This window comes from Schistocerca piceifrons, chromosome 5, assembly GCF_021461385.2.
Source record: "Schistocerca piceifrons isolate TAMUIC-IGC-003096 chromosome 5, iqSchPice1.1, whole genome shotgun sequence".
NCBI lineage: Eukaryota > Metazoa > Arthropoda > Insecta > Orthoptera > Acrididae > Schistocerca > Schistocerca piceifrons.
In genome coordinates, this window is record NC_060142.1 from 459,531,665 (window position 1) to 459,547,029 (window position 15,365).

The following is a 15,365-nucleotide window of genomic DNA, read 5'->3' on the forward strand; positions in this document are numbered from 1 at the left end:
ATAATAATAATAATAATAATAATAATACAGGCAGAGATGAAACGGATAAATGAATCCAAACAAAAAGTATATAATAAAGGGTTTTCTGACTGTAACTAAAATACTTCAAGGTGCGAAATTATCAGTTTTTAAGTGATCTTTGTGGCTGGGTACTCTACGTCCATTTTCTCTTTCAAACTACTTTCAGAAACATAAGAAATCTAGGTAATGATATTCTATCATTTCAAGTTTTAACACCCATATTACAGATTAGAAACCACTCATACAGTCTCCCATTGAATCGCAGATTTTGGGAGCAACCAGAATTCGGTTATGGAAGTAGTGCGGCTGGGAATGTACTGGTGCAGTCTGCATTGTTTTGTCAGATTTCCCATCCCCCACTCCTACGGTCCCAAAGGCCAGTTGACCTTTGTATAAAATGGTGTGAAACTCAATGATTGGCACGAAATTCTAAATAACTATGTTCACCCTCCCCCTCTGACAGCTCAGATCCCAACTATCCTACGTTTAAATTGGTGAAAAATTAAAAAAATTGACAACCGGCAAAGTGCCCTACCATGATTCTCACCAGATGCTGCAGGACATCGAACACGTGCTGCTGACTCGACTGCGTGATGCAAAGTGCAGATCATGTTCTGTGATTTCCAAACAAAAAAAAAAAAAGTATCCGAAGTTAAACATTTCGTGAAATTCAAAAAATCTGGATGTGCACGGCCGTCCTCTGATGAGAACATCTTCAGTGGCTCATGTGAAAAAAAGAACAGAGAATTCAGGTACTTTCTTTACGAAATTCACGACAAAAAACTAATGTGTGGCAGCTATTAAAATAACCAGGTCAGTCAATAGTAGGCCACCATGCATCCACCACAATAAGTGCAAAACACATTTAGATGAAGTGTCGTGGTGAACCGTGACCTCAAAAACTTGGCAAATATGTATGATGAAAAGAATAACATCTTAAAAGAGTAATTATCAGTGCCGTATAGTGCGCAGCATTTCGCGACTAAAAAACTCAGTGACCATCAGCGACAGAGTGCAACCACTTCTTACGGATGGTAGATGCACGCAGTAGCAAGTGCATTACCTGCAGTCCAGGAGTTTGTGCAGTCACTTCATAAACACTCTCCCGAGACATAGGTCATTGCATGCAGGATGAGCTAGGAGGTCAGAGCAGCAGCTCTGAGTGCCGACTCAGACAGCACTTGTCGTCAGGCAGCCAACTGCTGCGTGCTTGCACAAGATTGCTTTGCTGTATACACACATGTAGACATCTTCTAAGATGAGCAAACAAGCTACCTCTGGCTGGTGTCGTTATCAAATAGACGTGATAGCTTTCATCGAACGAATTTAGGGACGAGTTACTAGGATCATAGCATGTAAATACACCCATATGAAAATATAACAGAGGTGAAGTTTGAACGGAAATTTAACGTATGTATCCCTATGAAATTGTTAGCAGCAGACACAGCTGTGTATAGGGAGGTACTATCGTCAGAATCTTGTAGTGACGCAGAGACGAACACACCTAATCGGAACACTTCAAGAAGTCAGCTAAATCAGATGTCCAAATACTGTGAGCAAAGCGGACTCGTTTGTACAAAAATCAGGAAACATACTACCAGTCAACCACATCGAGGAAACGCAGAAACCACGTTGTTCATTTCGGTATTGGGAATATACTAGCGAAGTACAAGGTTGTGAAACCATCTATCGGAAAGAGTGAAAGACTGAATATTTAGGTGAACAGCTGAGAGTTGTACAACAACTTCACACTTGTAGACCTACTTCAACCAGACTTACATGTTTCGATCCCTTTTTTGCTAAAGGCAACCGCATACAAGGTGCTAGTGCCTCCAGTTCTGGAGTGTTACTCCAGCGTTTACGCCTTTTTTCAAAAAAGGCATCACGACAGACATTGGAATCAGAGATGTGCTACTAGGGTCTTAACATACTGTTACAGCTTCATACGAAAGTGAAACAGAAGTGCTTGGGGAACGTAAATGGGGTTCTTTTGAAGAAATGAGATGTAGTACTTACAAAACCGTGTTAGGTACAGGCTGTTAACATTGTAATGGACATAGAGAACCCTTAAAACAGGCAGTTATCAATGACCATCTGATTGATCAATGTAGTGAAAGCGAGCTCATTTACAGAAACAGACATAAAAAAGGCAGCAGCATATGAAATCTGAATTTCACAGTATGCTACAGATATTGTACTAATACTAGCCGATCCAGATGTCTTTGTCAGAATATCTGTCAAGTAAGTGGTTAAAAGAAAAGTGTACATAGTGCTGACAGAGAGGCATATCACTACACTTCACAAAATCGGTAAGATGCGACAGAGAAATGATGTATTGCCTATTCACTTCCTTAATCAACGGATTCCAACATAAATAGAGAGGATAATTTGTTTTTCTTTTCTTTTAAATTTATATCTAAATTAAGCAACCTTGCTTTGAAAAAGACGTTCCAGTGATTTGAATTGCTTTGGAACCAACCTAAAGTAGGCACTGTCCACATAGTCGAATGTCTAAGCCCACCACTTGTAGCTTGACCGAAATAACGTCAAAGCGTCACATTCACAAGCGTTGCAAATAGTTTAAGATGTGGCAGAGAAACCATTCTGACTGGTGGAAGTTTCACCTTTGCTACTTACTAGATGAATGGTACAACTGAGCGAAGATAATTGGCAGCATTGTACGTGCTTTCGAAAGCATTACAGAAGATGTGCAGTGAATAAATTTTCAGGCATAGACATCACATATTTCCACAGTAGTTCTAAATTATTCCCAGTGAATGGAGGTCTGATTTCTTCAACAACACACCTGTGAGGGAAGACTCTGGTGGCCAAGTCTGGAAGTAGTCTCCATGCGGTGGTCGGCTTTAATGATCTACAAAGCTCTTGACATGGTGGCTCAGCGTTGTTGGCAGATCGAACATTGAGTGACATAGTGCTACAGTAAATTCTTCCATTTTTTCAGAGGTACGTAGCATTACATGGTTAGTCAGTTCCTCTAAATTACATATACAGAGCTAACGGCCAGTAGTTTCGTATATACATACAGATGCGACGAATTTGATAAATAAGATATCAACATGAGTGCTGTTCAGGTAATTGTTGTAGGGTTTGAATCTTACACTGCGTTTGATTATAACGACGCTCGTGTGGGAAGGCCTTTGCTGGTCAAGGCTGCAAACAATCACATTTTGAAACTTCTTTATTTAATACTGAAACTGCTGAGTGAAACTGAATGCAAGTGAACCTGCTTAAACTGCTAAGTGAAATTGAATGTACTGTCACTTTGCTTGTCTTTATCATTTCGTTCCTTACCTACAGAATTTGCCCTGACAAACACAACTCAAACTACTCCTATTCATTAATTACCCACTATGTTCAAGCGCAACGCAACCTGACTGCATATACACTACTGGCCATTACAATTGCTACAGACGTGCTACAGACGCGAAATTTAACCGACTGGAAGAGGATGCTGTGATATGCAAATAATTAGCTTTTCAGAGCATTCACACAAGGTTGGCGCCGGTGGCGACACCTACAACGTGCTGACATGAGGATAGTTTCCAACCGATTTCTCATACACAAACAGCAGTTGACCGACATTGCCTGGTGAAACGTTGTTGTGATGGCTCGTGTAAGGAGGAGAAATGCGTACCATCACGTTTCCGACTTTGATAACGGTCGGATTGAAGCCTATCGCGATTGCGGTTTATCGTATCGCGACATTGCTGCTCGCGTTGGTAGAGATGCAATGTCTGTTAGCAGAATATGGAATCTGTGGGTTCAGAAGGGTAATACGAAACGCCGTGCTGGATCCCAACGGCCGTATTAGTAGCAGTCGAGATGACAGGCATCTTATCCGCATGGCTGTAACGGATCGTGCAGCCACGTCTCGATCCCTGAGTCAGCAGATGGGGACGTTTTCAATACAACAACCATCTGCGTGAAAAGTTCGACGACGTTTGCAGCAGCATGGGCTATCAGCTTGGAGACCATGGCTGCGGTTACTCTTGATGCTGCATCACAGACAGGAACGCCTGCGATGGTGTACTCAACGATGAAACAGGGCGCACGAATGGCAAAACGTCATTTTTTCGGATGAATCCAGGTTCTGTTTACAGCATCATGATGGTCGAATCCGTGTTTGGCGACATCGCGGTGAACACACATTGGAAGCGTGTATTCTTCATCGCCATACTGGCGTATCGACCGGCGTGATGGTATGGGGTGCCATTGGTTACACGTCTCGGTCACCTCTTGTTCGCATTGACGGCACTTTGAACAGTGGACGTTACATTTCAGATGTGTTAGGACCCGTGGCTCTACCCTTCATTCAATCTCTGCGAAACCATACATTTCAGGAGGATAATGCACGACCGCATGTTGCAGGTCCTGTGCTGGCCTTTCTGGATACAGAAAATATTCGACTGCTGCCCTGGCAAGCACATTCTCCAGATCTCTCACCAATTGAAAATGTCTGGTCAATGTTGGCCGAGCAAATGGCTCGACACAATACGCCAGTCACTACTCTTGATGAACTGTGGTATCGTGTTGAAGCTGCATGGGCGGCTGTACCTGTACACGCCATCCAAGCTCTGTTTGACTCAATGTCCAGGCGTATCAAGGCCGTTATTATGGCCAGGGGTGGTTGTTCTGGGTACTGATTTCTCAGGATCTATACACCCAAATTGCGTGAAAATGTAATCACATGTCAGTTCTAGTATAATATATTTGTCCAATGAATACCCGTTTATCATCTGCATTTCTTCTTGCTGTAGCAGTTTTAATGGCCAGTAGTGTAGTTAACACAAAAGAGTGGCCTCGGATTAGAAGAAATCATAACAATAACCCGTACAATTCATAAGTCACTTACCTCACACGAACTACAGCTATACAACAAGCACCAGTACAGCTAGCTGAATAAAAGATTGTAACTACTGAAAGCTCTAACTACTAATAGGCATGTGGTTAGCAAAGGAAAGATTTTGTTGCAGAGCAAACAAATGTATTTGGCAGATTTTACCGTAATCAAGAGAAATCCAGTTCAAAAAATTATGTAATCGTCCGTGACATCCAGTTCCAAAAAAATTATATGATCATTAACGATCTTACATTTCCATTTCCATTTCAGACCTCTAACCTCCATCACTGCTAACTATAAACTTCCATCCTCCATCACTGCAGCCTCTTCACCTCCAACCGCGGGTCCGACCAGCCACAGAGTCTCTTACAGAGGGCTCACAGCGATGTCAGTATTAATAATGCAATCTACCGCGCTGCCAACACACACAAATAAAGAGGCAATTTTAGGACGAAATAGTAAAAAATGCTCCATGTCACAATAAAATTGTTGCATGTTACATCAAAGCTGTAACAAAATGCCCCATGTTACAGCGAGATTGTAACAAAATGCTCCTGTTGTAACAAAAATTGTAAAACATTACCCATTACACTACTTCGTTACAGCAACATTTGCTGAATGCATGCCGACAATAGGATTCTGAGAGAGCTGTAGGGTAGACCACACACCCAACACGATTAGTCAATATACACCACTGGCCATTAAAATTGCTACACCACGAAGATTACGTGCTACAGGCGCGAAATTTAACCGACAGGAAGAAGATACTGTGATATGCAAATGATTAGCTTTTCAGAGTATTAACACAAGGTTGACGCCGGTGGCGAAACCTACAACGTGCTGACATAAGGAAAGTTTCCAAACCGATTTCTCATACACAAACAGCAGTTGACAGGCATTGCCTGCTGAATCGTTCTTGTGATGGCTCGTGCAAGGAGAAGAAATGCGTACCATCACGTTTCCGACTTCAATAAAGGTCGGATTGTAGCCTATCGCGATTGCGGTTTATCGTATCGCGACATTGCTGCTCGCGTTGGTCGAGATCCAATGACTGTTAGCAGAATATGGAATCTGTGGGTTCAGGAGAGTAATACGAAACGCCGTGCTGGATCCTAACGACCTCGTATCAATAACAGTCGAGATGACAGGCATCTTATCGCATGGCTGTAACGGATCGTGCAGCCACGTCTCGATCCCTGAGTCAACAGATGGGGACGTTTGCAAGACAACAACTATCTGCACGAACAGTTCGACGACGTTTACAACAGCATGGATTATCAGCTCGGAGACCGTGACTGCAGTTACCTTTGACGCTGCATCACAGACAGAAGCGCCTGCGATGGTGTACTCAACGACGAACGTGGGTGCACGAATGGCAAAACGTCATTTTTTCGGATGAATCCAGGTTCTGTTTAAAGCATCATGATGGTCGCATCCGTGTTTGGTGACATCGCAGTGAACGCACATTGGAAGCGTGTATTCGTCATCGCCATAATGGCGTATCATCCGGCATGATGGTATATGGGGTGCCATTGGTTACACGTCTCGGTCACATCTTGTTCGCATTGACGGCACTTTGAACAGTGGACGTTACATTTCAGATGCCTTACGACCCTTTACCCTTCATTCGATCCCTGTGAAACCCTACATTTCAGCAGGATAATTCACGACCGCGTGTTGCAGGTCCTGTACGGGCCTTTCTGTTCGACTGCTGCCCTGGCTAGCGCATTCTCCAGATCTCTCACCAATTGAAATCGTCTAATCAATGGTGGCCGAGCAACTGGCTCGTCACAATACGCCAGTCACTACTCTTGATAAACTTTGGTATCGTGTTGAAGCTGCATAGGTAGTTGTACCTGTACACGCCATCCAAGCTCTGTTTGACTCAATGCCCAGGCGTATCAAGGCCGTTATTACGACCAGAGGCGGTTGTTCTGGGTACTGATTTCTCAGGATCTATGCACCCAAATTGCGTGAAAATGTAATCTCATGTCAGTTCTAGTATAATTTGTTTGTCCAATGAATACCCGTTTATAATCTGCATTTCTTCTTGGTGTAGCAATTTTAATGGCCAGTAGTGTAAGTTCTACATCACTCAGACAAAGATTGTGCTGACCTGGAGCTATTAATACACTCCTGGAAATGGAAAAAAGAACACATTGACACCGGTGTGTCAGACCCACCATACTTGCTCCGGACACTGCGAGAGGGCTGTACAAGCAATGATCACACGCACGGCACAGCGGACACACCAGGAACCGCGGTGTTGGCCGTCGAGTGGCGCTAGCTGCGCAGCATTTGTGCACCGCCGCCGTCAGTGTCAGCCAGTTTGCCGTGGCATACGGAGCTCCATCGCAGTCTTTAACACTGCTAGCATGCCGCGACAGCGTGGACGTGAACCGTATGCGCAGTTGACGGACTTTGAGCGAGGGCGTATAGTGGGCATGCGGGAGGCCGGGTGGACGTACCGCCGAATTGCTCAACACGTGGGGCGTGAGGTCTCCACAGTACATCGATGTTGTCGCCAGTGGTCGGCGGAAGGTGCACGTGCCCGTCGACCTGGGACCGGACCGCAGCGACGCACGGATGCACGCCAAGACCGTAGGATCCTACGCAGTGCCGTAGGGGACCGCACCGCCACTTCCCAGCAAATTAGGGACACTGTTGCTCCTGGGGTATCGGCGAGGACCATTCGCAACCGTCTCCATGAAGCTGGGCTACGGTCCCGCACACCGTTAGGCCGTCTTCCGCTCACGCCCCAACATCGTGCAGCCCGCCTCCAGTGGTGTCGCGACAGGCGTGAATGGAGGGACGAATGGAGACGTGTCGTCTTCAGCGATGAGAGTCGCTTCTGCCTTGGTGCCAATGATGGTCGTATGCGTGTTTGGCGCCGTGCAGGTGAGCGCCACAATCAGGACTGCATACGACCAAGGCACACAGGGCCAACACCCGGCATCATGGTGTGGGGAGCGATCTCCTTCACTGGCCGTACACCACTGGTGATCGTCGAGGGGACACTGAATAGTGCACGGTACATCCAAACCGTCATCGAACCCATCGTTCTACCATTCCTAGACCGGCAAGGGAACTTGCTGTTCCAACAGGACAATGCACGTCCGCATGTATCCCGTGCCACCCAACGTGCTCTAGAAGGTGTAAGTCAACTACCCTGGCCAGCAAGATCTCCGGATCTGTCCCCCATTGAGCATGTTTGGGACTGGATGAAGCGTCGTCTCACGCGGTCTGCACGTCCAGCACGAACGCTGGTCCAACTGAGGCGCCAGGTGGAAATGGCATGGCAAGCCGTTCCACAGGACTACATCCAGCATCTCTACGATCGTCTCCATGGGAGAATAGCAGCCTGCATTGCTGCGAAAGGTGGATATACACTGTACTAGTGCCGACATTGTGCATGCTCTGTTGCCTGTGTCTATGTGCCTGTGGTTCTGTCAGTGTGATCATGTGATGTATCTGACCCCAGGAATGTGTCAATAAAGTTTCCCCTTCCTGGGACAATGAATTCACGGTGTTCTTATTTCAATTTCCAGGAGTGTAGATGCGGCATCATAGCTTTCGTAACTGTTTGGTGCTGAAACTTGCTGGCAGATTAAAACTGTGTGCCGGAGCAAGACTCGAACTCGGGACCTTTGCCTTTCGCGGGCAAGTGCTCTACCAACTGAGCTACCCAAGCACGACGGAGCGTAAGTCGTGCTTGGGTAGCTCAGTTGGTAGAGCACTTGCCCGCGAAAGGCAAAGGTCCCGAGTTCGAGTCTCGGTCCGGCACACAGTTTTAATCTGCCGGGAAGTTTCATATCAGCGCACACTCCGCTGCAGAGTGAAAATCTCATTCTGTTTGGTGCTGTTTCCAAAGACCTCTTAGCTCCAACACAGTCTTATCCTAGTACGTTTTCCCCTGAAGCCACATAGTGTAATGATTGTATGATCTGTTTAGAACTCGCAAATACTCCGTACTCCATGCAGTCTGCAAGGTTGTCAGATTTTCCATATCGTATGGAATTTTTATCTAATGGCAAAGTGGTTGTAGCTCACACGTACTAAACATGGAATTCAAAATGGACATGTGTAAAGTTGGCCACTGAGTTTACAATCGAAGACGGTAATCCAAGATGGCTGACCTTAGGATAGCCTCATGATTTCATAATCCGTGATGGTGATCTAGGACCTCATCAGTGACATCAGAATCCAACATGGCTGATGTGGGGGATATAGTTGCAGCCTGCAAAACTGACAGTCCATCATAGTTATCCAATATCCGTGCGACCTCAGTAACCTATCTCCATTACTCATCCACTTCGTCTAGGCTTCACAGCCATCAGGTGGACTTGGCATTTATGCTATGTATGCCATGGGAAGTTGTTGATCCACCACCTCCAGAAAGAAAAGTTTCGTTCAGAGAATCAATTCTATAACTCACTATTCTCTCTCATTTTCTACTATTTCTGTGTGTTTTCATGGTGTTCGCTTATTTCTCCCTCAGCACAACAGCACCCTGACAGAGGTGATGCAGTACCTGATACAACTGAGCAACAACAGAAATCAAATCAACACACAGATACACATCCTGACACTGCTCTAGACACACTGGAGTGGAAATAAAGTCGGCACATCAGACTGTTTCCAGACAAGCTCCCTGATGAAGTACGTCATATACAGAAGCAGCACGCAGAATTGTTTCCAGACTTCGAGTCCCTGCTACATCCTACATCTGCACCAATCATCGAGTCACATGTAAGTCATTTCATAATGTTGCCGCTGATCAACACTACTTATCAATCGACTGCCAGGGATCGAAATGTACTGATGTCAGTTTAGCACCTAACTCAGAATATGAAGTTTTAGTAGAAGTAGAGAACGGATGGCGGCATACAATGGTGCAGTTCGCTACATTAAGTGCAAACAACTGAGCAGTAAGCTGAAATATGTCGAGGATTGCATCACATCTGATTTCAACCCATATCCTCAGGATACTGATAGCTTTGGTAACATCGTTGGATTCGTTATCGTCGTTTTTCTGGGTGGTGCGCTGTACTTTACATCTGAAGACATGACACAGTGTGTTTAGTTAAAGCGGTTATGTATCATGAACCTGCGCAGCTTGTATGCTTCACTGCAGATTGCCACTGACATAATTTGTGCCGAGCATATGTTACAGCGCTCTTCGCTTATGTTGCAAGGTATGTAGTGGAACATAAAATTTTATGAGGAGGAGGAGGAGTTAGACAAGTGCGTAAGTGCATGTATGTCTTTTATGCTTAACTCTGCTAGTATTACTCCTATAAACAGAAATTCCATACGAGCGGAGTGCTAGGGCACCATTTCGTTTTAATTCAATACAACATAAAAGCATATGTTACAGCGCTCTTCGATTATGTTGCAAGGTATGTAGTGGAACATAAAATTTTATGAGGAGGAGGAGGAGTTAGACAAGTGCGTAAGTGCATGTATGTCTTTTATGCCTAACTCTGCTAGTATTACTCCTATAAACAGAAATTCCATTCGAGCGGAGTGCTAGGGCACCATTTCGTTTTAATTCAATACAACATAAATTTGAAGCACATAAAAAATAGTTATCTGATAAATATTACAGAGTGATAAATGGGGTTCGTGTAGAAAAAGAGAATGACTGTGTTTAACCGACAGTGATTTATTTTATACTGTTAACGAAGTATAAAAATATATATTAACGATATATAGAAGAAGTATCAAAATTTGTATGCAGCAATAAACAATATTTTTTACAAGTTACAAATGTTTTATACCAGCAGGCAAATATCCTAAAAAACTTAACAGTTCAGGTGTTGGAGACAGAGTATAAGTAATGCACACATTTTGAATGTTTGTGAGACTTTACAGTCCATTTGTTGCAATGTCGAAGATAGTTATCACTTTTTTACATGAGATGAAATTTCAAAGTGCAGCTGTTGCATTACAAGAGAGGAGACACAGCAGTTCATACATTTCTGAGTTGATATTGGACGCAGTTCATCATTATTAGAAGAGACAAAACGATAAATGAAAATTTAGCGTAGATGAACGTTGTCGATAACCCTCATAGAGACATGCCGATCAGATGACGATGCACTTGACGCTTCTGGAGTAACAAACGTTACAGTTTCCTGAAGATGTGAAGTAAGTTAGGTATTAACTGCATCCCTTACTGTAATTAATACCTCTCTGTTCTGTCATATATTGCCTATAAAATCTTTACCCATCACAGGAATCACAAATACGTACTTCGCATACCACAGGACTCGTTCAAACCATGGATCGTGCATTTTTCTCAACTTTTCAAGACTCCATCGCAATGGAAATATACGATTTGATTTTCGTTACTGGTGTAAAAGACTATATCTTTTCATAAAATTTCGTTCATGTATGCCTTCTACGGCACTCATACAGAACAACAGACAAAATTGTGTCAGGTCTTAGACATGCCTAAGGAAGCGACTATAATCACTGGCAGCCAGTACCCACTGACCAAAATGCGCAGCACACTGTTCAAAATCCCATGCAGTTATTTGTAAAATGACTCACATTTTTCTGCAAACTGCAGTTTCAACTTATCAAATGGCTCAGACTTCTTGTACACTCCAAAATCTACGACGATGACACCTGCTGTGACAGATGCATGATCCTATACGTGTATCCAGAGAGTGGCCTATACCATGTGACAAGGCAAATGACGACATATGATAACATATGACTTACATAAGCTTTTTAAAATGAAAAACGTCTGAGCCCAGCGGCTGCGTCACGATTAATATAATAAAATAACTTCAACTGACATAAGCCTGTTTAGATCACAAGTAAAACTCCATATGGCACCGTACGTTCTCCGCCACTACATCTGTTATACTAGGCGCACGGTCGTCAAATGTGCTACATGTGGGGTGTCTGAGCGGTTCTAGGCGCTTCAGTCTGGAACCGCACGACCACTACGGTCGCTGTTTCGAATCCTGCCTTGGGCACGGATGTGTATGTGATGTCCTTAGGTTAGTCAGGTCGAAGTAGTTCTAAGTTCTAGGGGACTGATGACCTCAGATGTTAAGTCCCATAGTGCTCAGAGCCATTTGAACCATTTTTGCTACATCCCGCGCTTCAAATAGTGGTGCAAACTTTGTTATATGAATTTGTTCATATTTGACCACTTCAATGATCGTATGCAGTAGCATTTTAACTGTAGGACAGTCGTATTAATAGGTATATGGTCCTTCAGTTGCACTTGCAGGCTTGTGGTTAATATTTTATCTTAGTTATAGACCAACTTTTGTAAGTAATATGTTATCACATACGTAATTTTAGCAGTTTACATATAGATTGCATTACTGGTCTAAATGTTATTTTGATCACTTTTAAGAAGGCTATATTATTATAGTTGAAAGCATGGTCAAGATTTTGTATAAACATAATTAGTGCAACTGTGGGCTGTTTTTCATTCGAAACAATTCCTAAAAATGTTGTGCCAGACATTAAGATTTTTTTCTTTATGTTGGATGCAGAGATTGTCTCTTGTTCATCCTTCACTGTTAAATATATGTTCTATATATTTAATATGAGATGCAAGTTCATTTTTTCTGCGCTTCTGTTGGACGTAATTTTGGAGCAAATACAACAAAAGTCAAATAATTGCTACCTAGAAAATAACTTAGTACAAGACAGCATAAGCGAGCAGGAAATTCAGCAGATTGGAGTGAACGACTGTTATTGAACCAAAGATATCTGCCGGTATTTACGGACGGTTTTCTGAAACCGTGCTTGTTGATCATAGCATCGTACGGAAACGAAATGTGCAAAGTGGATATATCGAGCATATACGAGGTCTGTTCAAAAAATTCCGGTACTTTTGTAATTTCGCGCCAATGGTGTGTTGGAGAGAAACGCGGATGGTATCCCTGCCCACGCCTGTGTTTAATCTATAACTGCCGGTAGTTTTATTGTTGTACCGTGAAAGGTGGCTACACTGAGTCACAGCGCCAGAAATTGCGCCAAAGAGTTTTATTCCGCCGCCTCCACTGGCAGTGCTTGTTCAGAAGTTGTCGTGGGCAGTGCTTGCTGAGAGGATGTCGATAGCTGTACTAGTTGAGGCCATGTCGTATGCAGTTGTTTTGATGGGCTAGACAGCATATGTTGTTCGAATGGGGATGTTGTAATGATCAGAGTGTATTTTTCGTCAATATATATGAAGGTAAAAAAATTTTTTTTTATTTGTTTCAAGTTTCCTAACTAACAATGCCTCTTGGTCACAGTTTCAGTCAACAAAGCATCTGGCTTGTGTTCATGTATTAGAGTGTAATTCTGGTTTCTATGTGCAATTATAGTATTTCAGTTTTTTTAATTACTTCAGTGTAAATGGTATTTAAAATATCTTGTCTTGTTACCGCCAAGTTTACCCCACAGTTCATGCGTCAAGACCAGAAAGATCTTCTCCTCGCAATCTGTGAAGAACAAGATGTTCTTTTAGAGAATCATAACAGGCGATGTCTATGGTTATGCTGATGAGACAAAGGTTCAATCTTAACGATGGGTCAGGAAAGGTGCTCCAAGACCATAAATAGCTCACCAGCTCAGATCAAGTGTCACATTCATGCTGATAGTTTTCTTTTACTTTGGAGGATTAGTCCATCATGACTGCGTGCCACAGGGACAAATTGTAGTCGATGGTACTACTGGGACGTGTTGTGACGGCTGCGAGAAAATGAGAGAAGGAAACGGCCTGAAATGCGGCGAGACAATTCGTGTCTCTAGCATCACGATAACGCACCCGCACATACACCACTGTTGGAGCTTAACTATTGCACAAAAAACGAAATCACTGTGGTGCCTCATCCTCTGTATTCTCCAGACCCGGCCCCTTTGAACTGTTTTTTATTTCTGAAGTTGAAAACTCCGTTGAAAGGACGAAGATTTACAACGACACACAAGATAAAAGAAAATTCGCAAACGGCGCTTCTTCTCGCGATCCAACCAGACACATACCAAGACTGCTTCCGGAAGTGGAAACGACGTTGGAAGCGGTGTATCAATGGGGGAGCACTATTTCGAAGTAGACTATGCACAATAAGTAAAACGTAAGCGTAGATAAATTTTGTGGACGAAGTTCTGGAATTTTTTGAACAGACCTCGTATTCCTAGCAACTCTAGAACATCACACCTGCTAACTGATCGACATTAAAACAAATTACAGGCATAATAACTTTCGGGAATCACAAAATAGCAACAACTCAAACCACAGAAAAATGTAAGGAAAACAACGATGGAAAACCCAAGATATATTAGAGAAACATAACAGCTTCTCAAAGCGTATCTTCTATTATATGTTTCTAGAACATAAGTCTAATGACAACATTGACGCGTGGAAGTAGCTAGAAGATGAGTGCGGACGCACGCCGAGAGACCTTTTAGTCGATTTTTTACAAATCTTCCAGATGTCCAGTTCAGTTCTTTTAACCACCATCTTGTTTAAATATCGATATAAGAGCACTCCGTCTCCAGGCCACAAGTGGCTCATCGGGACCATCCGACCGCCGTGTCACCCTTAGCTGAGGATGCGGATAGGATGGGCGTGTGGTCAGCACACCGCATTCCCGGTCGTTATGATGGTTTTCTTTGAGCAGAGAGGCTACTATTCGGTCGAGTAGATCCTCAGTTGGCATGACGAGGCTGAGTGCACCCCGAAAAATGGCAACAGCGCATAGCGGCCCAGATGGTCACCCATCCAAGTACCGGCCACGCCCGACAGCGCTTAACTTCGGTGATCTGATGGGGACTGGTGTAGCCACTGCGGCAAGGCCGCTGCCCTTCCATCTAAGAGGTACAACAAAATGCTGTTTTTTTTTCGTAGAGAATCCATAGTCAAGTCACCTTAAGCGATTTACGGAAATGACTGTAACCAAAATTTGAAGGGTAGGATAGGGATTCTAACTGCCGTCTTGCCGAATGCAAGTCGGGTGTTTTTGAACTGCACCACCTTGCCCGTTGCGTGGTAACTGAGAAATAACGAGTAATGCATTACGAGAATAATTGAACTGCGATGCTACTGACAAATGTTGAGTGCGGAGAGAAAGTAGGGAATTAAGAGATAATAAAAGAAGTAGCGATAAGGAACCAAGCCTTACTAGTAGTGGGTTGCAAATTGTTACAGTACGTGGTAAGGCTTAAACGATATACTGGAAGTAGCAGATGGACCACGGAAAACACTTTGGCAGATCAAAAGTGGAATTCATGTTCCATATAACTAAAGATGTCGTGTGTGCCAGGTACGTGGAGATCAAGAGACAGGTGCAAGACAAGTTGGTAGGTCAGCGGGTGGGGGCCCATGAGGAAGATTGGTGGCCATACAAACGTGAGTAGACAAAGATTAGATCGTACTCACACATCACGGTATTCTTATGTAAGACAGTTTGTAACTTATTTGGTGGTTAGTGACCGAAATAAAGATCAAAAAAAGAAAGGTAAGGCAGAC

The 15,365-nt window shown here is 43.6% G+C and overlaps 1 pseudogene; it reads right to left on the bottom strand.

Moving 5' to 3' along the window:
• Positions 1 to 14,582: 14,582 nt before the first annotated feature.
• Positions 14,583 to 14,700, bottom strand: LOC124799765 (annotated as a pseudogene).
• Between the last annotated feature and the right edge of the window lie 665 nt (positions 14,701 to 15,365).